We start from the raw sequence: 26665 nt of genomic DNA, 5'->3' as shown, positions 1-26665 counted from the left end.
TCGCCATGTCCTCACACGGCCTTTCCTCTGTGCACACACAGAGAAACAGAGAGAGCCCTCTGGGGTCTCTTCCTCACCTTTATGACCTCATTGAACCTTAATTACTTCCTTAGAGGTTTTATCTTCAAGTACAATCATATTGGGGGTTAGGGCTTCAATGTATGAATTTTGGGAGGGACACAATTCAGTCCATACAGTGGGTCATGACTTACTCAAATTAACTGTCCAAAATCATTTGTGAGGAATTAATCACACTTATATTTCTTTAAGGAGGAAGCATTCTGACTCATTGCAGTGATGTAAGGACAGCTGGAGGCGTCTCTAGCATGCTCTTAAAGATGTCTTGGCAGGTCCGTCCCCTGCCAGCTGTTAAGGAAAGGAGCAGGGAGAGATTAAAGAAGAAGAAATGGGGCAGCTCATCTTCTCTGTGTCCTAGTCCAAGTGGAGAGAAGAGAAGATACTTCTGAATGAATGGATAGCAATGCAACACAGTAGTACTGTTAAAGCTAGAGCCTAGGCTAAGCTTTTCAATAACCAAAAGGCTCAAAATAGAATGACTTTTAAAAAATGAAGTTTATTTCTTTCTGATAAAATCTGAGAAACTAGAGCCCATGGGCCAAACCTGGCCTACTGCCTGTTTTTGTATGAGCTGCAAGCTAAAATGATTTTTATATTTTTTAAATATTGGAAAAAATCAACAGAGTACTGGTACTTTGTGATACCTGAAAATTATAGGAACTTCAGGTGTCAGTGTTCACAAATAAAGTTTTATTGGAACACAGCCATGTTCCTGCATTTATGTATGTCTGTGGAAGTGCTGAGTAGCTGTAACAGAGACTGAATGACCCATGAAGCCTGAAATATCTACTCTCTGACCCGTAACAGGAAACGTCTACTGATCTTTTCTCGGTCTAATGAGTTCAGGATGATAGAGCAGCTCTACCCTGTGAAGTCATCCAGGGACTCTAGCCGCCAGGGGCAGCATCGCCAACTTAAACAGGCTTAAACTAAGCTTGTTGGCCATCAGGGTTGCCGGCTGGCAGGAAGAGTGGACACGGCACAGTTACTTATACTTATCCATTGAGTGAACCTTGCTGCAAGGGACAGAAACGAATGTGGTCTCTAGTTGGGAGGCCATGTGCCCAATTTAAACTCTATTTCTGATAGAAGAAAATAGTGAAACTGTAGCTCTTTATATTGACCTGCTAGTGCATCCTTATTCTCCATTCTGACCTTGAACTTCTGTCTCCATACGTTGAATTTTTATCCTCACAAAACATGGGATAAAAAGCGACATGTAATTTAAAATACAAAAATGTGTTTTGTTTTCAAATATTATTGCATCTTTCTTTAAAACACTCTTGTGAGGCAAACTGAGACCAATGTATCTTATAATCTGCATTCAGAAGCTGAAGAAACTAGTTCTTAAAATGACATTGTCTTTGTTTTGATACTATTTACTGATATGCCAAGGTTTTTCATCAGTCCAGAACCTTCCTCCCTCCCTCAATTGCTTCCATGCAACTCTTCAGTATGTGTCCACTCTATAGAAAGACACACAAAGGTTATTAAAGCAAAACTATTTTAATGAGTTTCTGCCTCCACAGAATTATTAGGATAAGAACTGGGTTCACTGTCTTTATTCCACCTCCAGGGCTGCTTTAGGTTATACTGGACTGGAAATATTAATAATCTTATTTTTTCTTGATAAATCTCATTAGTTATGCACTACTCAAACACCTGTTTAAGTTTGGCTTAATAAAGACACTAAAGAGTTGCATTCCCTTGCTGCTGATCTATACAAGACCAAAATAACTGAGAACACATCTACCATTAAAATAAACCCTATAGCTATAATCAAGGTTAAATTATTATTAACTTATATTTTATATTATCTAGATTTTCCCAGAAAAAGATTAGTCATGTTCCGGTAGGGGCAGAAAACTTTTCCCTTTTTCCCTTCCACGTTCTTTGACTAACCCGATAATTTATATAATACAGATTAACAGGAGAAAAATTTAATTTCATATGTCTAGGAGCCCCATAGAAGATATGAGACTCAAAGGAGTGACCAAAGCAGGCAGCTTTTGTGCCTTTTAGACAAGGAAACAATAAATTTGTGAAGAATTGACAAGACAAAAGGGTTTGGGCTTGGGATAGTAAACTAGTGAAGAAGTAACATGGTTTGTGTATATAGCCTTCTTGGCACTAAACTCCCTGACACTGGTGGTAAGGATCTCTACTCTCCTGGTACAGGGAAACTATCTTCCACATGGGAGATTTATTTTTAGCTTTCACGGGGGACAAAGGAAGGTCAGAGTGACTTTCTTGCACCGGCTATTTCTTAAGTAATTTTAACTCAAAATAATCAATATGCCAAAGACATATTTTGGGTGGCATATTCTGTTTTACTTTATTCCTCTACATAAGCATTGGCTTTAGCTACTTGCTGACTCTTGTTTCTGTCTTCCTGTATAAGAGTTTGGGATTCACACCTTTCAATGTAGAAAGGTAAGTATTCACATCGATTGTTCGCAGCAACTGAGGAATGATATTCAGTTCTGCCCTTGATCCAAAATGCCCTGATCCATAAATATGTTTCTCTGTGATTAAAATTACCTGAAACAACAGAACTTGGAAAATAGAGATAGAACAACAGAACTGTTAAGTGTTAATGCAGGAGGGTGTTTTAGACATTATCTAATCTGGGGTTGACCAAGTGCAGCCTGCAGGTAAAACTGAGCCTTGTCCATTTGTTTGCAGATGATGTGTGGCTGCTTTTGCACTGTAAAGACTGAGTCGAGTAGTGGCAACAAACACAAAGCTTGTATGGTGCGCAGAGCTGAAAATATTTACTCCCTGAATCTTTGCATAAAATGTTTGCTAACCACTGATTTAACCAACTCCTCTCATTTTGTATGTGTAGATACTGAGTTCAGGAGAGGTTAAGAGGGTAAAGCAAGAAATGGATCCCACACCTCTTATCTCATAGGTTAGAGCCTCAAAAATAAAAGATTAAAGTGAAACCTCTTTTTCCTATTAATTCAGTAATAGTCTAAGCTCTTGTCTGCTCAGACCAATTATTCGCTGCCCCTGAAAACATGTCATGCATTTTTATGATTACACCACTGCTCACGCTCTTCCAACTGTTTGGAACGTCATTTCTTCCTGCTTTGTTTGTCTGGAAAACTCCTGCTTATTCTGTAAAGCCCAATTCGATGTCATATCATCTCAGCAGCTTTCCTTGATCTCCTTAAGCAGAAATAATGGCTCTCTCTATACATTCTTATAACAATTTATGTGTCTTTTTAAAAGTATAATATGTCAAACTGACACACTCAAAGAGTGAGTAACGCCACTGAGTTCATACATCCTTGAATGGTTAAAATAGTAAGTTTTATGTTATATATATGTTACCACTATTTAAAAAGGAATAAAGAAAAACAGAAGAAAGAATGAGCCTTGTTCACATACCGTTCTGGGATTCTGGTATGCACATTGCGGAACCAGTTTTAAGAGCAAACGTCTTAAAGTGTCTGCCCTGTCCAGGAATTTTTCTGTAACTACGTTAATGCTGAATATGTTCTTTCTAATGAACTTTTCTAATGTTTTCTAAAGTTCTTTTCATATATATGTGCCGAAGAGAAAGAGAGATTATATAAATTATTGTTTTGGCATTAACCACCAGTCACTCCTTAGCTATATAAAATATCTATTTGTGAGAGTTCACTCTAAATCTTCACTTTCCACCATCGTTCTAGTCTCTGTTATCACTGATCTTTACTTGCATCCTGTGCTAGATGGATCCCCGCTCTAAAGCATATCTGTTGAGGGAGGGATCACTCGCTTCTTAGCTGGAGGGCTCACAGGGCAATCACAGACTCCTTCTGTCTGTCTGCAGTTGGAAATTCAGATTTGGGCAAAAGAAATGATTGTTTTAATTATAAGATAAACAGCCCTGACTACTTCTGTCTTCACTGGTAACTGCACAAGTTTTAACAAGCGCAAAAGTATAATTCTTCTGCATTTCTGTAAATGCCACCTGCCGACCTAAATGGAATATTTGTTTGCCTATACTAAACATCATATAAAAAATTTATCACTGACTGAGAAGCCTGAACTCTGTTATTTCCTACGTTTTCTTTCAATATTCTCTCCTGGCAGCATTAATGGGAGAAAAAGAAAAAGAAAGCAAATAGAAAGTACCTCTATGAGGATTCCCTGATTAACTGTTTCACCCCTGCCTTCAGGGGATATTTATATAGACGTGATGATAGTTGTCTCTTTAAGAATCTGCGTCCTCCTGCTGCTTTAAGATATATGTCATCAGCTGAGACTCAGACTTATTTATCTTTAAACTCTCACACTTAGCAATGGGACCAGACACATAATAGACAAACATTGACAATTTAATTGTATTATATACGGGAAAAAAGAGGACCACTGAGCGCGGCTTAAGAAGTGGTCATGCCTAAGAAGTTGGTGAATTCAAATGCACTTGTAGGTTGAATCCCAAGCATCTAACCAACTGGACAACTTGCCAAATTGTGAGTTTAGGGAACATAAACAAAAAAACACATAAGATAATTCAAAAGATGAACTGAAACAGACTAACAAACTTGTGAAATACTCAATGTCACTAGTGATCAAAGAAATGCAAATGAAATATTACTTTTAATGTGAATACATCCCCAGGCTAAGGCAATACAGACATTTTAATGTATATCTATTTATCATAGGTTGGCTAAGCTTTTAAAAAAGCAATTTGACTAAATCTATCAAAAAATCTAACAAAAAAAATATTGAGGGGCTTTCTTTGGATTCTTTGAATATTGTGTTTTTCTTCTCTGTTTTTACATTTGCTCTAATTATCTCCTATAACATATATAATGGGAAGATATAATTTTAAAATTATCAAATTCTTACCCAAATTAATTACTATAGTGTCTTTAAGTGATTCATGAAGTTAAATATTTAGCTGTTTAATATTTCACTCAAGATTAGTTATTCTGATATCTGAGAGAAAGCCAAAACATTCTTGTAATTGTTTCTGTAGTTTGCCAAGTTTGCTGTTCAAATTATGTTTGCTATTTTTGCCATGTACCAATTACGCCAACTTGGAAATGTTACATACATAGATAGCCTTTCTGAGCCTCAGTTTTCTCATTTGTAAAATGGTAGAAATAATAACAGTGACTTCACAGGGATTTTATAAGTTATTTCAGAAGATAACAAAGATAATACTGAGATTAAAAATGTTAGTTCTTTTCTTCCTGCAAGTACATCTCTCCAGTATCTGATAGCACAAACAACCATCATATTCTTCACTTCAGCTGCCTACCATAGCCTTTTCGTTTAAATTGGAAAAAAACACCAACAGCACTGCATGGGGCAGTAAATTGCATGTGCTTGAAACTGAGGTAACGAACATCAGTAACAGTAAGAAAAGTTTTTTATCTAGTCTTATGGAAATCATATGCTCTTGTGATAAGGCTTTAAGTATCCTTTGGAATGAGATACACTGTTTCTAATAGGATTCAAATACCATTAAATGTGTTAGACTGTTCCGAGAATAATGCTACAAGTACATTTTGGGAAAAAGACGAGTCTTGTTAATATGCTAATTTCACAGGCATATTTCTACTTGACAACTGTGGGTACTATTTTAATTAGAGTCATACTTACACTCTAATATAAGAATTACTACTAAAAGCAGTCTTAATTTCCATCAAGAATAATTTATTGTATTCTTTTCACTTTATTCTTGAATCCACACCCGTTGCAAATTATCTTGTCTCTTTTAATGAGTAGCCTAAAGCAGTCTTCTTGTTTTCTACTCTTCTCTGCTATTTACATCAATTATCTTTTTTTTTCTTTTTCAATTTTCCCTTCGTTTAAATCTTGGTGTGATAGAACTTTAGACTAAAATAATAATAAAAGAATTTTGCTGGCATTTAAATAAAAAATCTATTCAGTATTATTTCTACTTATTTCCAAAGAGTTGGAAAGCTATACACCTTAGTGGGACACAATGGGAAAGATAGGGAATAAAAAAACTTAAATCATCACTGTGTTCTAATTGGAAATGTTTATTTTATCTAACCTCATGGGCCTTTAGAATAATTTAAAAATTAGTCTAAATTGTTTTGTGTTTTGCCATCTTCTAGTGTAATTCCAATTCAGGCCAGTTATGTTACAGATGTGAAGTTACCCTTTGTGAAAAAAAAAGAATCCCTCTTTTAAACCATTAGAGTACCATCATAATAACATATACCCAACCCACATATTCAGCTTGGCATCTACAAATCTGAGTTTCTATTGTAAAATAATGGCTACATGTACAATTAAATGTCTTCTGTGCACATTTTTACTTTTCTTTTTGATTTTTTCTGTAAACACAAAATATTTAATTTAATCTATTGTCTCTGATATTGTTAACTACTTTAATAACTTGAAGCAACGTTTAATGACTTAAAATATATAATGCATGTCTTAGAAATAACTTCCACATATACTGGGCCAATTTCCAGTGAAAAAATCTAGTAACATAATTAGGTATGAGGATTAATTTTATGTCAAATATGTCAATTTTGCTGAAACCTCAATTTGAATATATTACTTTGGAGGAAAATTTAGCTGACATTTTAAGAAAGATGGACATTTTGCAGTGCTGTTAAACGAATTAAATCTATAAAATAGAAACATTAAATGTCTCCTTATAATGGGAATTTGTAAATTTAACAGTATTCCCTAGTATAAGACATTTCGTTCAATCACCTAACAGCAGTTGGTTGCACTGGAGTTTTGTCTGCTGCTTTATTTCTAACTAAGTTGACTGAAATACCTTCTTGTATTTTTTTTTTTAATTTTTTTAAAATTTTTATTTATTTATGGCTGTGTTGGGTCTTCGTTTCTGTGCGAGGGCTTTCTCTAGTTGTGGCAAGCGGGGGCCACTCTTCATCGCGGTGCGCGGGCCTCTCATTATCGCGGCCTCCAGACGCGCAGGCTCAGTAGTTGTGGCTCACGGGCCTAGTTGCTCCGCGGCATGTGGGATCTTCCCAGACCAGGGCTCGAACCCGTGTCCCCTGCATCGGCAGGCAGATTCTCAACCACTGCGCCACCAGGGAAGCCCCACCTTCTTGTATTTTTTAATGGAAGTATTTGTTTAGCACATAATATTTTATGGTACCCAATCTCTCTTCCAACATTTAGATAATTTTCTCTAATTTAATTGCCTTCTATAGAATGCAGAAGTGTTCAGAAATGTAGATTGACTGTGAGCAGAATATACATTTTCACCATACATAGAAAATCGGTGTCACATTTGTTTGACTGACAGTTAAATGTCTTCAGTTGAGGCTGGTATTGGTCTTCATCAATGTATGATTGTACATCTTCCTTTCTTACACATATTTCTCTCCCAGGTATCATAATTTAATGAAAACTCATATCCTTGGCTTCTCAGAGATCCTTTAAAACACCGTGGTTTTAGCTGTCTGGGATGTCAGAGACGCCTTTGAAAATCTAATGAAAGTGATATAATTTCTACCCAGAAAAAAAAAGTTCCCTTCCTCCCACCCCCCACTCCCACCCACATACACACACGCCATTTTGCATGCCTATTTAGTAGGTTCACAGAATCTCTTGAAGCTCATTGATGAACTCCCCAACCAGAAGTACTCAACAAAATTTTCTAAAGAACTTTTCAGAATCTCTTTCTTAAATACCTTTCAGTGATTTTGATTTTTCAAACCTGGTCTTTGGTTACATGTCTCTGCTCTTAAACCTTCAAAAGACCTTGCTATTGGCCTGGATCTTTTCTGACTACCTTACTATGTCCTTCCACCTGCTGGTGATGTCCCTTTGTCCCGCCTGCTCCTCATCTCTCAACTGGCTTCTAAACTACCTTTCCTAACACTCTTCCTGAAAGTCCTGACCCTGGATTTCTGTTTATCTCTGAAGCTTCTCTGTAACAAGCTTGTTTCTGCTTTCTAGGAACCACTGATTATAGAATTCTTGATGAATTCTAATCAATGCCTCAACATGATAACATTTTCTTACAAACCAATATATGCAGAGGTCTCCATTATACAAATATCTTAACTGAAAGGAGAGACAGAGCTAAGTAATTTTTTAGGAAGTATACTCATTTGTGTGGTTAAAATACAATTGATTTAGCAATTCATGCAAATAGAAATTAGACAGCAATTCACAATAGAAATCTACATATAATCCCCAAATAATTTGAGACAATTATTACCCTACCTCCATATTTCCTTTTAGAGAATGCCATACAATAAATGAGACTGCTTTATGTGTCATATGCTTCTATTTTTTCCAATCTAATCATTTGACATACTTTCCCGACTAAATGTACAAAAAGTAGCATCAAAGAAAATAGGAGGAAGAAAGTTAAAAAGCTGTGATCACCTGTAATGAGAAAATATTTTCTAAAGGAGAGTGCGCAATGGAGAATTGAGTGCAGTTAAAAGCTCAATTACATGAAATACTTTAGTTATGCTTTTATTTTTTCTTCTTTTTAGAACAGTCTTTTAACTATGTGTTAACCAGAGACCCCCACTCTGTTTTATTTATAATTTTATTATTAAAAGATATCTCCCATGGTCCTTATTGCTAACGTGCTTTCTAGGAAGCGAAGAACACACTAAATCTAAAACAGTCAATGACTAACTATGCCTCAGGTCATAGTTTGGCTGTCAGAAGTCAACATGTCAGGTGGCAAATATGACCCCCATCAAATACCTCAATGGAGGGACTTCACTGGTGGTCCAGTGGGTAAGACTCCGAGCTCCCAATGCAGGGGAGCCTGGATTTGATTCCTGGTTGGGGAACTAGATCCCGCATGCATGCTGCAACTAAGAGTCCACATGCCACAACTAAAGATCCCACAAGCCACAACTAAGACCCAGCACAGCCAAAATAAATAAATAGAATAAAATAAAAATAAAATTCTAAAATACCTCAATGGAATTTGTAAATAGTTTCTGTTCGTTAATAAGTCCCTGGTTAGAATTTATTATGACATCATTTTTCCTCTTTTGCATTAAAGTAGAATCTTCAAACAAATCAAATAAGAGCTCCAATTTTATAATTTCTGATTAATTAGAAATTATTATACAGAGAAATGGTTATATTCAACTGACTGCAAAAGAAACATAGTAAAATGTGTAGGCTTTAAACATTTTACACAAAGTAACTTTTTGCTCAATTACATAGCTTATTAAGGAAGGAATTCATATGTGACATTTGAATGTACATGAGATGTTTCTTTTTTGAAATAAAACCTAATTAGTCAGAATTGGGTCACCATCAGTACTTATGATAAACAATTTTTACAAAGGCCTAAAGAGGAGTAGAGTTTCCAGTTGCAAAGCCTGGGAGCTGGAGTGTGTGTGTGTGTGTGTGTGCGCGCGCGTGTGTGTGTGTGTGTGTGTGGTGGTGGTGGTGACTGGGGGCCAAAGGGGCTGTCTTGCTCCTCAGGGTGGGTATCAAGTCACCAAATAGCCAACATTGTTAGTAATGATAAAGATAGAAAACGGCAGCAAGTTAATGATATTTTCAGCCAGTACCAAGTTAGAAGGCAGAGAAACTCTAATCAGAAAACAGAAAAAAATTCAAAAGGAACTGAAGAGTTTATGATAACTGAGAGGAAAGTACTAAATGAATTCCAAGGAAAATCAGGAGCTTAAGCGTCTAGGAGCACAAGGGAGGGAGAGGATGTAACAGCAGAAACCTAGCTATTCAGCAGCTGGAGAAATGTGAAAAACAAGATGGTCAAATGGGAACTCAGGATCATAACAGACACCAACCACAGCAGTTTTGGCAGGCAAAAAAAAAAAAAAGTCAAACCTGACTGAAGCAGAATACTAACAGATGTATTTCAACTGCGAATAAAGAAGTCAAGGGTTGGGAAATATCAATAGAAGCTGAAAGTCTGGAAGCTAGATGATAAATTTCTATTAAAATCACAAGTGAAGTTGATAAATTAAGTGTCAGTAATCAGGGAGTCTCCAATCTACAGTTTTCAAATATCAAGGGCTGTCGATTCTATTTACTATTTACTTTCGTCTTCCTCCTATTGGTTCTCCAAATGTTCACTACAGAGGGGTATTTTAAAATGCAGACAGGTACCTCCAGAGCCTGCTGCTAACCAGAATGCATTGTCTTTGTGTGAATCTTTAAAGGGCACTTTTCTCAAGACAGTTTACTTCCATCTGTCAAAACACTGTCATAAGACACTTTTTTTTTTTTTAATTTATTTATTTTTGGCTGTGTTGGGTCTTCGTTGCTGCGCCCGGGCTTTCTCTAGTTGTGGCGAGCGGGGGCTACTCTTCATTGCAGTGTGTGGGCTTCTCATTGCAGTGGCTTCTCTTGTTGTGGAGCACGGGCTCTAGGCGTGCGGGCTTCAGTAGTTGTGGCATGTGGGCTCAGCAGTTGTGGCTCGCGGGCTCTAGAGTGCAGGCTCAGTAGTTGTGGCGCACGGGCTTAGTTGCTCCGCAGCATGTGGGATCTTCCCGGACCAGGGCTCGAACCCGTGTCCTCTGCATTGGCAGGTGGATTCTTAACCACTGAGCCACCAGGGAAACCAAGACACTTATTTTGTAAGAACATTTTATCACTGTCTACCAGAAGATCACCATAATAAATATAAATATATACATACAGGCTGCCTACAGTGTGACTAGCACTAACTTAAAATGTGGTTCTCTTCTAGCATAGGAAATATAGTCAGTAATATTGTAACAACTTTGTATGGTGGCAGTTGGTAACTAGACATCATGGTGATGATTTAGAAATGTATATAAATATCAAACCACTATGATGTACACTTAAAACTAATATAATATTGTATGTCAATTATACTTCAATTAAAAAAGTGGTAATCTTATTCATTGCATCATATGTACAATCACACGTACAATACACAGCAGCCTGGTGTGTCACTTACATTATAAAAGGTTTCAATGGCTTCCATTTTTTCCCCAAGCTAAAGGCTGGAAGCCTAACATATCTGCAAGGCTCTAGATCTTTCTCTGCCTATGCTATTCTGTCTGCCTGAAATGCTTTCTTCCAACCCCACCCCAAAACATCTTTTTTTTACTATTTCCCTTTCATCCCTCATTTTCTCAGCATCAATGTCATTTCTTCCAGGAAGCCTGTCTCCTAGACTGGATGAGGGCCACCAATCATCTTGTACCTTAGAGCACTACAATCTTTTATGTAGTGCCTCACTTGGTAGAATCACATGTCAGACCTGTTCAATGCCTCACAGTTCCTGACACAGTGGTGTGTATATAGTAGGTTCTTAATAAATATAGTAGGATAGTAGGTTCTGTTGGATGTATAGGTGAAAGATGAGTATACAGAATAGTGCTACATAATAAACAGGCATATATTAAATTGTGAATATAATGCCTTGATAGAAATTATTTTAAAGAGAATAAAAATCAGAGGAAGGAGCAACATAAAATTAACATTTGGTAAGTTAGAATTGAGCTGTACAATATATTTTTGTCATTCTTGTTCCTGACTATGAATTCCAAATTTATTACCTTCCTTAAATTGAATTCTATATCATAAAATAGAAAAATTCTTCCTACTTCTCCATGTAAATATTAAGTGCCTCAAAATCAAATTGCCATTTTATTTTTTGTTGTTCTCAAATATTTCTGCTAAAAAATTTTGCTAGTGTTATTAAATAAAATATTACCTGTAGAAAGTTTTAAAGAGGTACACATAAACAAAGTTGTACAGTTGTTGCTAGAAGCCTAATATTTAACTTTGAAAAGAAGTATTTGAGTGTTTTTTTCTGTAAAAATTTCAAAGAACCATATAATCAGGTATATATGCCCATTTTATCCTGAGGCATCAATAGGTCAATAAACTCTATTGACCTACATAAATAAATATAGTATTTCAGCAAAAGTAGTATAAAAAGTTCAATTTCGTCTCCTTGCAACTTTAGAAAATACATAGCAAACAATGCAAAAATAAAATAGACAGTTGCCTATGTGTTGAAACGAAAGGATAACCAGAAAGACCTCACCCTGTGGCCTGAAGAAGAAAATCTTTTTTTTTTCAGGTTGGGAAAAAAACATAAAATGATGCAGTTTGACAGGGAGATGTTAGAGGCATAAATCTGAAGCTCTAGAGAGCTTGTCCAGGCCCTCAGCTTTGCTTACCAAATGCCTAGGAGAAGGTATCCGAAAGGGGGAGAAAAGCAGGTATAAGTTCCCCTTCAGTTTTGTCCAAAGTGGGCTTCACTCCATTCTTTGGGTCGAATGAAGTACTGAAGCAAATTTGGTACATTTGGAAGACATTTTGTTTCTAATCTTTTCGAAGCATTTCTGTAGAGATATGGACTGTTGACAACATTATGCTTTGCAAAGCAACAAGTTAAACTATCTCTAGTGCCAAAGGCATCTCTCCTTACAAAACAAAATAACGAAGTGCACCCATGAACTTCTTACAGGCACTTTTGTCTGAAAATATAGACTACTGGAGAGATTAGGAAACATATGGATATTATAATCGATTAAAGACCTTCTTGGCATCCACACCTGTCAACCTATGGATCACTTGGCTTTATTCTGGCTCAGCCACTGTCCACTTTGTAGCTCACTATAAACCTGAATCCCTTCATGGGTTTAAGTGTAGAGTTGACTCTTCTTTGCTCAAGGGTATTTGAGTGACTCTCTTTTATTTTCATTAAGTTCTCAAGTCAACTTGTAGGATAACATAGGGCAGTCAAGTTTTCACAGGCATTTATGAGGACCTTGGCTTTTGTGCCCTTGCCTTATTTACACTCTCCTCCATAATAGATAATTACTTAGTCTCCTTTAATAGGCTCAGCTTCCCTCAAGACTCTAGGACAATCTTGCCCGTGGAATCAGAGAAATTAAAGCAGTTCAAGTGACACAATTTAGGAAAGATTTATTCTGCTCCTTCAACAGACAACAATAAATTTTCCTAATTTCATGACGAAACTGTACCAAATGGAATCCAGTTTATTTCCTTAAATGACCCTCTGTTATGGACTGCAATTCTGTTCCCTCCTCCCCCTCCCTGCCAGATTCATTTATTGAAACTTACTACCCAGTGTAATGTTATTAGGAGGTGGGGCCTCCTAATAAGGAGGGATTAGTGCCCTTATGAAAGCAGCCTGAGAAAGCTCCTTTGCCCCCTTCTACCATGTGAGGTTACAGCAAAAAGACAGCAGTCTAGGCAGAAGGTTCTCATCAGATACCTAATCTGCCAGCACCACAATCTTGTACTTCCCATCCTCCATAACTGTGAGAAATAAATGCTTGTTGTTTAAGCACCTACTGCTTTTGTTATAGCAGCCTGAATGGACTAAGATACCCTCCTATTTACAAAAACTAGTCCCCTGTCTCAATCTCAATTTGTATAAACTTTATGGTACGAATTCTTACCAACCTAAGTCTTGCTTTGCTTTCGTCATTTTTACCAGAGACTAAAGATCTGTTCTTTAATTCCTGGCCTCAAAGTAAAGTGCCTCAGGAGTGGGGGGTTTGGGGAGATATTGGTCAAAGGGTAAAAACTTGCAGATGAATAAGTCCTGGAGATCTAATGTACAGCATTGTGATTACAGTTAACAATACCATATTATACACCTGAAAGTTGTTAAGAGACTAGATCTGATAAGAAATGATAATTCAGTGACATGATAGAGGTGTTAGCCAACGCTATGGTGGTCATCATTTTGCAATAAAGAAGTCTATCAAATCAAGTGTGTGGCAGTTTGCAAAAGCTTAAGTGTCCAAAAGATAGCAATATACCATTTTAAATACACTCAGTGGATGATCCAAAGACATGATTGGTGTGTTTTACTTCTTGCACTTGAGAGAGGAAGAAGGGAGAAACAGACAGGCTTACAAATGTACAGTAAAGCCAGGGAGCCCTAGGGAAGTCAAGACCTACAGGTGCCATTTAATCCCTATTAACAAAGGAGCAGATGTGTTAGCTCTCTTAGGAAACTTTTCCAAATTCCTCTTCTGGTTTCTGACAGATGGCTACCTACCTCTGCTTAAATGCTTCCATTGAAGAGGAATTCTGTACTTGTTCTACAGTTGAACAGAAAAATGTATTAGAATATTCTTTAAATTTATCTAACTCTCATCAATTAGCATTATTTGTTTCTTCTGGAACACATTTTATTGGTGATTATCATTCTTCCTTACTCTAGACACTGTAATTCTTATAATGCAGACTCTATTTGCTTTAATACTTTTTAGTAATCACATCAATCTGTCAGCGTTTTTATTTTTAAAGTTGTGGTTAATTAAACCCCTCAGATCCTTTCCAGATGCATTCTTGCCATTTAAACATTAGTTTGTGGTGGTGCAGTGGTTAAGAATCCACCTGCCAAAAGCAGGGGACACAGGTTCGAGCCCTGGTCTGGAAAGATCCCACATGCTGCGGAGCAACTAAGCCCGTGCGCCACAGCTACTGAGCCTGAGCTCTAGAGCCCACGCACCACAACTACTGAAGCCCGCGTGCCTAGAGCCCGTGCTCCGCAACAAGAGAAGCCACCGCAATGAGAAGCCCGCGCACCGCAATGAAGAGTAGGCCCCGTTCGCCACAACTAGAGAAAGCCTGCACACAGCAACGAAGACCCAACGCACCCAAAAAAAAAAAAAAACATTAGTTTCTTTTTTCTGAAAGCAACTTTTAACTTAAATAAGTACAAAACTATGATTTTTCCTGTTACGTTAACTTTTTCTTTTTTAGATTTACTTATCATATACTTCTGTGATGACTGCTGTTATGGATTGAACTATGTTCCCCCAATATTTATATGTTGAAGACCTAGCCCCCAGTACCTTAGAATGTGACCTTATGTGGGAAGAGGGTCATTGTAGATATAATTAAAGTTAAAATGAGGTCATACTAGAATAGGGTGGGTCCCTAATTCAATATGAATGATGTGCTTATAAAAAGGGGAAATTTGGATGCAGAGAATACACAGAAAAAATGCTACGTGAAGATAAAGGCAGAGATTGAAGTGATGCTTCTACAAACCAAAAAAATGTCAAAATGGCCAAAATAACACCAAAAACTAGGGGAGAGGCATGGAACAGATTCTTCCCCACTGCCCTGCCAGCGCCTTGACCTCAGATGCCCAGCGTTCAGGATTGTGAGAAAATAAATTCCTGTTGTTTGTCACTCATTTGGTGGCACTTTGTCATATCAGACTTAGCAAACGAATGCCATTGCTTGTACTTTTGAATCTATCATTTAATCTGAAACATCTCAAGGATTTCTACTCATAATTCATACTAGACATAGGTTAAAAGTATAAAAGTGGGATTTTTAAATGTTTACTTATGTGGGCATCTTTTCAGCAGCACACTCTGCTATTATTCCATCATTAGCTCACTTATTCTTGCCTGTTCTGAAGTTAGTTTAGTAATATTTAAGAGGCCATGAAATAAAAGATAACTGATAAACGATGCTCTTAGAAAAAGGTTCCAGCCTGGCTCTCAAGATTCCAGGAGTTCTAAGATTATGTTTTGTATGTCAAAAAGCTAAGGTTCACATACACAGACCCATGTTAAAAATGCACAATCCGATTCAAAACATCAGGTACTTTCCCTGAGCTTAATTTCTACTAATTGATACCTGTAATAATATAAACACATTTTGAGAATTTAAAATTTTCCAGGCATGGCACTAAAAAAATCGCCTGCATTATCCCATTTAAACCTCATGAATACATCCCAGGGGGTGATACTATTATTATCCCCTTTTAGAAATGAATTCACCAAGGGTTAGAAAAGTAAATTAAGTATCTTGCCCAAGGTTGCAGAGCCAGTAAGTGATAGAATGAGAATTCAAATCTAAGTGTGTCTTACTCCTATATGTAAACTGTTAACTACACATATGTTTCGACTAACTGAGAAAGAAAAACACTCATTGCTTCAGCCACTTAACAGTTACACAATGTTGGGCAAATTAATTAACCTTCATCGTCTGCTTTATAAAATGAAAACAGTAGTGATATTTACCTTCTGAGATTGCTGTATGGATTAAATGAAATAATACAAAATTAAACATACATGGTAAATAGAAAACTATTATTTACATTACTTAGTAAATGCAATTGATTCAGTAGATAAAATCTTTCATAACATCAGGAAGATAATAAAATAGATGAAAATGTTTGGAAAAATTAAGTTCTTGAATGCAGTCTAGAAGAAGTAATAATTTAGCTTCCCAGACTTACTTCCTATACTTACACATATATATACTTCATTGAACAAAAAAAGTACGATAAGTTTCTGTTACCAAATTTAATATTTGGAGGAAAATATATATACATGTATGTATATGTGTATATAGCAATTAAAAGGACTCAGGAGACAGTTCATGATATAGCATGTTTATAGTAGGTTGAGCCATATAACAAAAAGCACCTGAGAAGACTCAGTTTGGTCCATGGAGGAGAATTAGCATGAGGAACCATATCCTCTTCACACATTAATCCTCTGGCATGAAAGATACTACAATCATCAAATTTTAAACAAATTCAAATTTCCTTGACAATGTATACTTACACTTTGTTAAACTAACAACTCTGTCAAATTGACATTTCAGAAATCGGTATTACTTTGTATTTCATAGAGGAACTAAAACTGCCATGTATGTATTCTACAGTCATTGCCACAGTCCAGGGCTTATCATAAACTCAACCTCATTCAATCATTCTAAGAATCAAAGTGATTAGACTAACCATCTTGTCGTCCAGATACTGGGGATGGCTTGACAATTAGATGGAATTTTTTTGTGTGACCAATTGATTGATCAGTAATTAACCTGGAAATAATCAACCTGGCCAAAACGGTCAAACTTTTAGGGTAATTCATTGGTTTTCTTTTCTACATCCTGACTACTCCTTCAGTTCAACAAATAGCACACAACAATATACTTCTCTCATGTTTTTTACTTCATTGTTTATAAAAGAGAGAGGATACTTTCTTAAGAGCTATCTTTTTTTTTTGAGATATATTTTTAGATCTACTTTTTAACACTATATTCCCTATAAAGGAAAGAATAGTTGAAATTATTGTTTGGAGTGTCTTGGATACATCCCCCCCCTCCCCGCCCCCCAGTGGGTGAAAATAAGAGAAGCAAACCCGTGAGGCACGTTAAAATTTAAAGAACAAATTTAAAGAATCAATCTATTTCCTCCAGGTTAGTGTTCTCAATAATTGTACTTAGTAGATGCTGGAATAGCCAAACTGCACTTTCATTTTTGGGCAAAAATCTGGGCAAAAATTACCTTAACTGAACTCAAATCTGGTATGTTTATAGTCCAAGCATCATCATTAAGCTAAAAATTGAACATTCTATCTCACCCTGAAAAATTCCAATTAAGCCCACTTGGAGCTTTCCCCTGAATGCCAGCACTAATTCCTTTCTGTAAAAGATCAAGGATGCCAGGATGTCACAACAGAGAGAGGCCAATAGTCAGCTCATTAACAATATTGATGAAGTATACTAGTAGCTCTTACTGATGTGAGCATCTCAACTTGGACTAAAATTGCATCCTATAAGGCTGTATGGGAGATTTAGGAGGTCATCTGTCATTAGAAACAAGTTTATGTGGACAGTTCAAAATGGAATAATCTAAAGAACTGAACTTTGGAGTGGTGCCAAATCTTAACAAATAGACAAATGGAATTAGGCTTTATTTTTGTTTAAATAGCTGATCTGCTGATGTAAGCAACACTACTAAAACTCTTCTAACCTCTTGGTTTCACCTCAGTGGGAAATTCAATATGAAAGTTGATTGTTTTTACTTTCTTCCTAGCTCTCTCTTTATCGTTAAGATATGATTCTGGGGCTTCCCTGGTGGCACAGTGGTTGAGAATCTGCCTGCCAATGCAGGGGACACGGGTTCGAGCCCTGGTCTGGGAAGATCCCACATGCCGCGGAGCAACTGGGCCCGTGAGCCACAACTACTGAGCCTGCGCGTCTGGAGGCTGTGCTCCGCAACAAGAGAGGCCGCGATAGTGAGAGGCCCGCGCATCGCGATGAAGAGTGGCCCCCGCTTGCCGCGACTAGAGAAAGCCCTCGCACAGAAACGAAGACCCAACACAGCCAAACATAAATAATAAATAAATAATAAATTTTTTAAAAAAATTTAAAAGATATGATTCTGTTGTCTCTAAGGCCACAGTCAAATGGAACATAGACCAATTTATCTGCTAAAGTTTTCATCAGTAGTGCCACAAGCACTAATTGGTAGGTTCCTTTTTTTTTTTTTTTTTTTTAATATTCTTCAGTGAATTTAGAATATGGGCCTTTTAAGAAATAAATTGGCCAGCAGGGTTGTCAATGTTTAAACATGGTTACACAAAAGAGCTACATGGACAAGAAAGCAAAATACCGTAAAAGTATACGGTTGAGATCACAAAGTTGTCAAGGAGGGAATATCTCCTTGTCAATCCAGCCAGGGCCTTCCACCCTTACAGGGGCTGGTCTGAAAACGAGGGGCTGGTCTGAAAACGAAATGCTTTTCAGGGAGCACAGCACTGAGTGAACTCAGTAAGACAGGCTAACTCTAATGAGAGACTAGAGCTAAACTAGGATGCACGTTTATCTATTTTCAGCCACTTCAACACTGATGTCCACTCCCTCTTGTAATCAATGTACTGTGGAAATGGAATTAATCTTCAAAAACTTCATTCGTCAGCTGGGGCCCCAAGCAAATGAAGGAAGATAGTCTTGAGGAATATTTAGTTTATAGCATGGTGAAATTTGAAATTTAAAAATATCTTTCCACACAACTAAGGATACAGCTCTGCTGAAAATAATGCATTTTTCTAAGAATTCTATGTCTATTCTGAACAGAAATAAATTAATCCTTCCTAAATCTGTGCTTTAATCTTTCCTTTTCCACATTGACAGTGTGTCTTTGATTGAACTTTCTTCTTTGGGAAGTTTGCAATGAACTTGGCAGAGTCACAAAATATTTTTTTAAGTTTGCTCATATTTTCATGAGATACTGCCTTACAAAACTTAATTGGAATTAGGTATTTCCAATTAGTCAAAGATGAATGGATCTCTTAAAATAAGTCACACTTCAGCTGCTAATCCCATCCATTTCATATTGTTTCTTCCTGTTTTAACTTCCAAATTCTGGAGACATCTTTTTTTTTTTATGGCTGCGTTGGGTCTTCGTTGCTGCGTGCAGGCTTTCTCTAGTTGTGGAGAGCAGGGGCTACTCTTCATTGTGGTGTGTGGGCTTCTCATTGTGGTGGCTTCTCTTGTTGCAGAGCACAGGCTCTAGGCACACGGGCTTCAGTAGCTGTGGCTCGTGAGCTCTAGAGCGCAGGCTCAGTAGCTGTGGTGCACGGGCTTAGTTGCTCCGCGGCATGTGGGATCTTCCCGGACCAGGGCTTGAACCCATGTCCCCTGAATTGGCAGGCGGATTCTTAACCACTGCACCACCAGGGAAGCCCCAAATTCTGGAGACATCTTAACTCATCTTTACATAATGGCTAGAAGCAGCATTATATATTAAACCCTTTCATGGCATAGAATGGGGATTGGATTCATAATCTTCCCCCACCCCTCCAATTAATGGCATAATTACATGTCTTAAACATTGTTAAAGAGAGAAGGGGATATATGGAACAGTTAGCCACAATGCTGATGGAGAGTGTAAGGGGCGAGTAGTGCTGTACTCTTAAAGAAAATATCCCTTATTCTAAAGATAAAGAAGAAGAAAAAGAAACCTATTAGAAATGGAGATATACACATAAAGCTATTCACTAATGAGCTGGTCTCCTTTGAGAGTTGAAATTACAAGCTGCACCAGGTAAACCCCAGAACAGCCTGGAATTTAAGTTGATGATAGAGTGCCCACATTACTTTTCCAGCTTCATTTTCTACCATTCTTATCCATTTTTCTTTTACTCAGTCCCAATAAAACACTCACCATTCCATAATTTTAATACAAGCTGTTATAGTACTGGGGCACAAAGTATTTTGTGTTTGTTTTTGATTTTTATTTATTTATTTTATGATGATAAACCTGATCTTAAATCCCCTTCTCTATCACTTACTACTTTGTATGACATCAGTCAGATTTTCATTATTCTCTGAGTCTTATTTTCCTGTATACTTACCTAAAACTGGATTCAATAATACCTAACTTGGAAGTAACAGAATAGAAATTTCACATCTATTGATAGCTATTTAGAACATGTGAAAAATTAAATTTAAAAAATAATGAACAAAGAAGAATCATTATAAACATTTAGATGGAAAAATTAGGATATGGATTCAAATCATACTCCAAAATCCATTTCCAGTGGGTCTGCCTCATCTTCTCTACCTTGTGGGGGCTGAATGTGGACAGGTAATTGTGGAGCAAAGGAGGGCGCTCTGCTGCCATAATTACGGTTTTACTGGGAAGGAAAGAACATCCCAGGTCCCTTATACCCCTGTTAGTATAAATTAATCCAAAAATAAATTAACCCCGCATCTCTTTTAACATAACGGATGTCAAAAATTAACCTACTGAAATCACACTTGACCACCAGCATACTATTTTAAAAATAATAATACATATATTGTTAGATGCTGTGTGATTACAATGCTTATGAAAGCACCTACCCAGTAGCCAGAGGGACTTTTCAATAAGACGGACCTGAGGTGAATCCTCAAGGCAGTGCTGTTTAGCTATGTGCCTTGGATGAGTTACATAACCAGTTAAAATCTCAGTTTCTTCATCTATAAAATTTGATTAATTATGATTAATCGGCCTGAAAGGGTTGCTTTGAGCATTTAATGATGTAATCATTTAAAGGGCTTAGCACAACGCTTGCCTCTTGTTGCATGTAAACTCGAAATGATTATATTAATTGTTCACTACAGAGTGGTCATTATCATTATCATTATTTCATCACCCCATGCCTTCACACGTTCCTTCTTCCTGTAATATCCTCCTTCTTTCCTCTTTCTGTTGTGCTTCTAGTAATTCTCTAATTTTTTTGCCCTTCTAACCCCAGTGCCCAGCACAATGCTTGATACTAAGGAGGAACTCAGTAAATTTTTGACGGTAAAATAAATGAAGAAACAAGTAAACAAATGGAAAAGAGACTGAACAGATTCTTGGTAGAGATGAGTGGCCCTTAAGACCACTTTCATAAAGCTTGGGTCAGCAAATTTTTTCTGTTAAAAAAGCCAGAAACTAAATATTCTAAGTCTTGAGAGCCATAAGGTCTCTGTAACAATTATTCAGCTCTGCTTTTGTAGCATGAAAGCAACCATCGAGCATACAGAAGTGAATAAGCATGGCTATGTTCCAATAAAGCCGTATTTATGGAACTGAAACTTGAATTTCACATAGTTTTCATGTATCATAAAATTTATTCTTTGGAAATTTCTTTTCAAGCATTTAAAATTGTAAAACTCAGTCTTAGTTCATGGACCACAAGAAAATAGGCAGTGGGCTGGATTTGACCTATGGCCATAATTTGCCCATCATTGAGCTAGAGAAACAACGTAATCAAAACTAGGAGAAAATTCTGGCTTATTAGTCATTATACACTGGGCCCATCCTAATGGTAGGAAAAGGATGCCTTTGGAACTCCTGAATCTTCATGGAAATGTGAGAGGGCTTCTCTCATGATATGTTGCCCATGAACTTAGACTTAATTTTTGTAAAATTCTTCAGTTTCTTCGCTGAGGCAGCAATGTCTAGAAAGGAACTTGAGTTTTAGAGCTTGAAGCTCTACCTCTACTAGCACCTAGCCTTGGGTAACCCTCTCTCTTAACTTTATCGTGTGGAAAATTAGCATAATAATTCCTATTTGTCAGTGTTGCTATTACTATTAGAGAGTATATATAAAGCCCTGCCATCTAACAGATGCTCAATAAATTTTAGTGACAATTGCACCCTTAAATTTAGTTTTTAGAAGATATTATTTCTCAAACCAGTTCCATTTTCTCCTGCTATTTCTAAGCCATATGGGAATTCTACCACTCTAGCAGTGTCCTTGTGGTCAGAGATAACAGGATTACCTGTGGACTTTTCTTGTTCTTACTGCTAGAGTAGGAACCTGGAAAGAACGAAAAGATAACAGTCACTCAACACCACCATCTTTCCATGGCATCCTAAGTACACTCAAGTTATTGTACTATAATGTCTAAAATATAGACTCGGCAACAGTGGGTATCTCTTTGCCTTGTTCCATGCCATATCCTTAGTCCCTAGAACAGTACCCTGCAAAAAACTGGGGCTAGACGTTTTTTGTTCAATGAGAGGAGGATCTAAGTCAGAGACTGTACATTGCCTACAACCTGAAGATACTCTTTTCTTTAGCTCACATGGCGATTCCAAAGTAATAATAATTAGCTGAAAACAAAAAAAACCCCATGAAATATGTATGTTACTTTCATGTAAAAGGAATTTAGATTTATTTAACTAATTGCGATCTGCATATTCATATGACAACATGATCTGAAGCTAACTGCAGCTGTGTCTGATTAGAAGGGTCAGGCTTAAGACTGTGGTCAAATTACACCAAGCCTTTGTTTGAGGACTACAGGGAGCAGAGAGGCTGGTGCTTTACAAGCAGAAAAGAGTGGCCCAACTCAAGGAGATGGAAAGTGAAGAGACAGACAAACTACAGTTCTCCTAGGTGTTGAGGCCTGTGCATCATGTTCGTGCAGCATCATGGAAGGTGGCAGGATCCTGGAAGGGAAAGGAATGTACGTGCCTTAAAATCTGGAACTGATCCCACTGCTCAGCTTCGATGGCAGCCATTGAATAAGTGATGGAGCTGAGGCCCCTCAGACAGTTTTTAACTCACCTAGAATAGAGATGCCTGCCAGGTAGCTGACAGCTATATTAATAAAAATAATGCTGGCCATTCTAACAAATTCCAGTATGTGTCCAAAATATATGTGTGTGTACATGTGTGTATTCCTATATTTCAAACAAATTTATTTCCTATATACCCAAACACAAGAATAGTTTATTTCTTATTCACAACGACTTCAAAGAGATGTTTGTGGGACTTCCCTGGCAGCAGAGAGGTTAAGACTCTGCGGTTCCACTGCAGGAGGCACGGGTTCGATCCCTGGTTGGGGAACTAAGATCCCACATGCCGCCTGGCCAAAAAAAGAAAATTTAAAAAATAAAATAGATGTTTGTAACTGAGGAACTGGCTCTGCTTCAGACTCCCATGTTCCTTCCTACTTGGCCTCTACCATCTCTTACGCGGACTTCTAAATTTTCACCTAAAGCAAGCAAGTGGAGTTTGCAGAATTATATATAAGTTTTTTAGGGTGGGTTCCCCAATGGACAGACCTACAGGTGAAGATTTGGTCAAGGAGAAAGTGAACTGCAATGCAGTTGCCAAGATACCTCACCTATACCGCAGGGAGGCCAGGAACTAAGATGGTCCATCTGAGCAATCCCAAACTGGACTTACGCTTTCAGCCAAAATGGAGTAATTGGGACTGAATTTACCTTCCCTCCTTAAATAACTAGAAAATTAGTCAAAATACAGAGAAAATAATTTTAAGGCATTGGACAATAATCATATTCTCAGTCATAATAATTTAAAACATTGGACAGCAGCACAAGACAGTGATGCTTTAATTTCAAAAAAGCTGGGAAATGTCATCTAGAAAATGTATTTCCAAGAAGAAGAAATAGATTTGGTAAATAGGTAGCCAGTCTCTCCCAGAAAAACAAACATTTAATTGCCCTAACATATAGCAGGACAGGGAGGAGAGCACAGCACACTATGAAAAATTGGTAGAACTTCTATTCTAAGAACAGGGATGCTTATTGCTGGGCTTTGAGTTCTTCACACTGCAGTGATAAAAATCTTCCTATGTCTCACCGGATCTTCCAAAAAAGCTTATAGCTGTATATAAAGAAAGCCCTTTTTGTTTTTGTTTTTATTTTTTGCTTTGTTTTATTCTGTTTTATTGTGTTTGGCTGGAAAACCAAGGTTAGGAATGAATTTAACATTTGTGTGAATGCTAGGTTGGAGGTAAAAGAACAGCAGCAGAGAATCTAACAGAGACAAGAATTAGGATCCAGAAAATTACACTAATTATAATCACCTCATACATGTGCATGTGCACACACACCCACACCCACACACAATTATTACCACAAATTCACAGAATTATTGGAGAGGGCACTGAACTTTTCAGAAGATATAGAAATGGAGTTTTAAATTCATCTTCTCTAGATATTAAGGGCAAAGGGAGACTCCAAGAGACATATAGCTTATAATTCTTTTCTCATTCACTTATATAATACACACATACACAGACAAACTAACTTTTTATTTCCCTTGTCTACAGGTCCTTTGCCATGGTGCTGACCTTTTGCACTAGGAAAATGAACTGATTCTCAAACAAAAGAACTACTGGCAATATGCTTCAACAAAATAGTAAGTACTAAAATATATTATTCCTCTAGCCCTTCTGCTTGTAAGGTAATGAATGTAATTCTAACTATGTGGTATCTTTCTAATTCCCACTAACTGAATATCATCTAATACTGCAATTGTAGCAGTCAATCACAGGCTTTTCTAGCACCTGAAATCTAGCCAACAGAGGACTAAGTTACCTCCCTCTGGAAGGCTAGCAACAAGGGGATTACATGTTTTAACACACCAATCGTTAAGGGGCCAAGTGCCATTTGGCAATTGAGCAGTCATCATTTGGGGGTGCTAGGTCACAATGCATAGTGACCCATCAATAGCAGAGAACCCATCTCTAGTGTACCTGCATTCCAGAAGTCAGGTGCCAGACCCAGAAAGCTTGCTGATCAGTGACTGAAGAGGGAGTCCTTGGGGCAGAATCCATAGTATCCCAATAAATGGCTGGTTCATATGATGATTTTGTTCCCAACATTCCATTCTTTCAACTAACTACAAACCATCGCTGATTAACTATCAAAACTACCTTGAAGTAACAGGTGATTGTGATAGTTCTTTTTGCTTTCAGCAAACTGATAAAATGGGAACATCAACCTACCAGATCTAAAGAAAAGGGAATGGGTCAAGTTTTAAGATAGATTCTACTCTCTTCACAGAAAGGCATTAAATGGTAGAGGAGGACCATTGGAAAAAGATTCCTTTCTAAACCTGCAAATGGATACAACAACCTGCTTCAGGAACCTGGGGAAGTGTTAAAGCAGGGTTTTCATATTTTAATCCTGGTTAGTTTCCTCACCCTTTTGCCTCCAAGCTGGATTTCCTAAGACTGTCCAGTCACAGGTTCATACCTCTGCTCTGAGAGATGGGCAATACTAAAGGCAGTTGCCAACATTTATTGATTGCTTACCTTGGACTAGGCTTTGCTCTAAGTGCTTTATATGCATTTATTCATTTAAGAACAACCCTATGAGAAAAATGAGGCACTGAGATGTTAAGTAAATTGCACAAGGTTTGGCATGTCACGGAGCCAGAAAACCATCCCAAGCAATTTGGGACCAGAGCCAACATTCTTTTCAACCATATTATATCTACGTTTCTTTCTCTACATTGAATTAAACCATTCTTACAGGCCAAGGATCTACTGCCTCTGCCATCACTGCAAAGTCCTTGTGCCTACACTATTCACCAGTGATTACTAATTTCTATGCTCCCTTCAAGACTATGGCCTGGTAGTTCTAAATCCCAGTACTCACTCTGCTAAACAGGGACACTGTTTATAACACCTGACAGGACCCTCTATATGGCCACTGCACTCTACAACTTTGGGGGCACCAGTCACATAAACTACAATGTGAATGGCACCACCAGGGCTGTACAACATGGCAGCCCTGGGACTAGGTTTACCTTACAAGACCCTTTGTTAAGCACAGTTGAGTTCCCTGCTTACTGTCCTAGACCTCCATCCACTCCACCTTAAGGACTGAAATTATTTTCTTGGATGTTGATCCATCATTTTGGACCCTCACTTGCTCCTAGTTCTTTTTCATGCCCTTTTCCCCTGGAATGAGTTTCTCTTCCCTATGGCTGATCAAAGCTTCCTGTTAGTAGTGGTTCTTATGAAGAAATGGCCAAGAGCTCCAATCTTTGACCAGCTCCCTATCACCAGTACAACACGGGTTCTCTAAGGATCTGTCCCCAAAGGACATTCCAGGCAAAAGAATACTTTTCATTACTAGTTTGTCCTTCTGTTCTAATTTTTTTTTATGTAGGTGCTTATGTCATGAGTTGGAATGAATAATACAGAAACCATAAGCACCTCACTTACTCTATGCTAAGTTTCTAAACTACTCTGTGCAGGTTCCCATCCCCCTATTCCCTCTCATATCCTATTTTATCTTTCAAAGACCAGGGCATAAAAGAAATCCACAGTTACATCTTACTGCACCCATTATACAAAATAAAAGAGAACCCCAAAAGGAAAACACATAATTATATTATAGATATAAATATATTTTAAATATTCTCTATCAGATTACTAAATTAATGATTGTTCATTGTAGAATATTTGATAAATACAAAAACTAAAAAAAAAAAAAGATAGTCAAATAGTCACATCACCTAATCTCAGGTCCTAGTTAATAAATTCTTCTCCTAACTATCCTATAATTATGTGTTTGTTTTTACATCTGTATTATACATATGCA

The sequence above is a fragment of the Eschrichtius robustus genome, chromosome 21 (genome assembly GCF_028021215.1).
Source record: "Eschrichtius robustus isolate mEscRob2 chromosome 21, mEscRob2.pri, whole genome shotgun sequence".
NCBI lineage: Eukaryota > Metazoa > Chordata > Mammalia > Artiodactyla > Eschrichtiidae > Eschrichtius > Eschrichtius robustus.
This window is presented reverse-complemented; position numbering follows the sequence as displayed.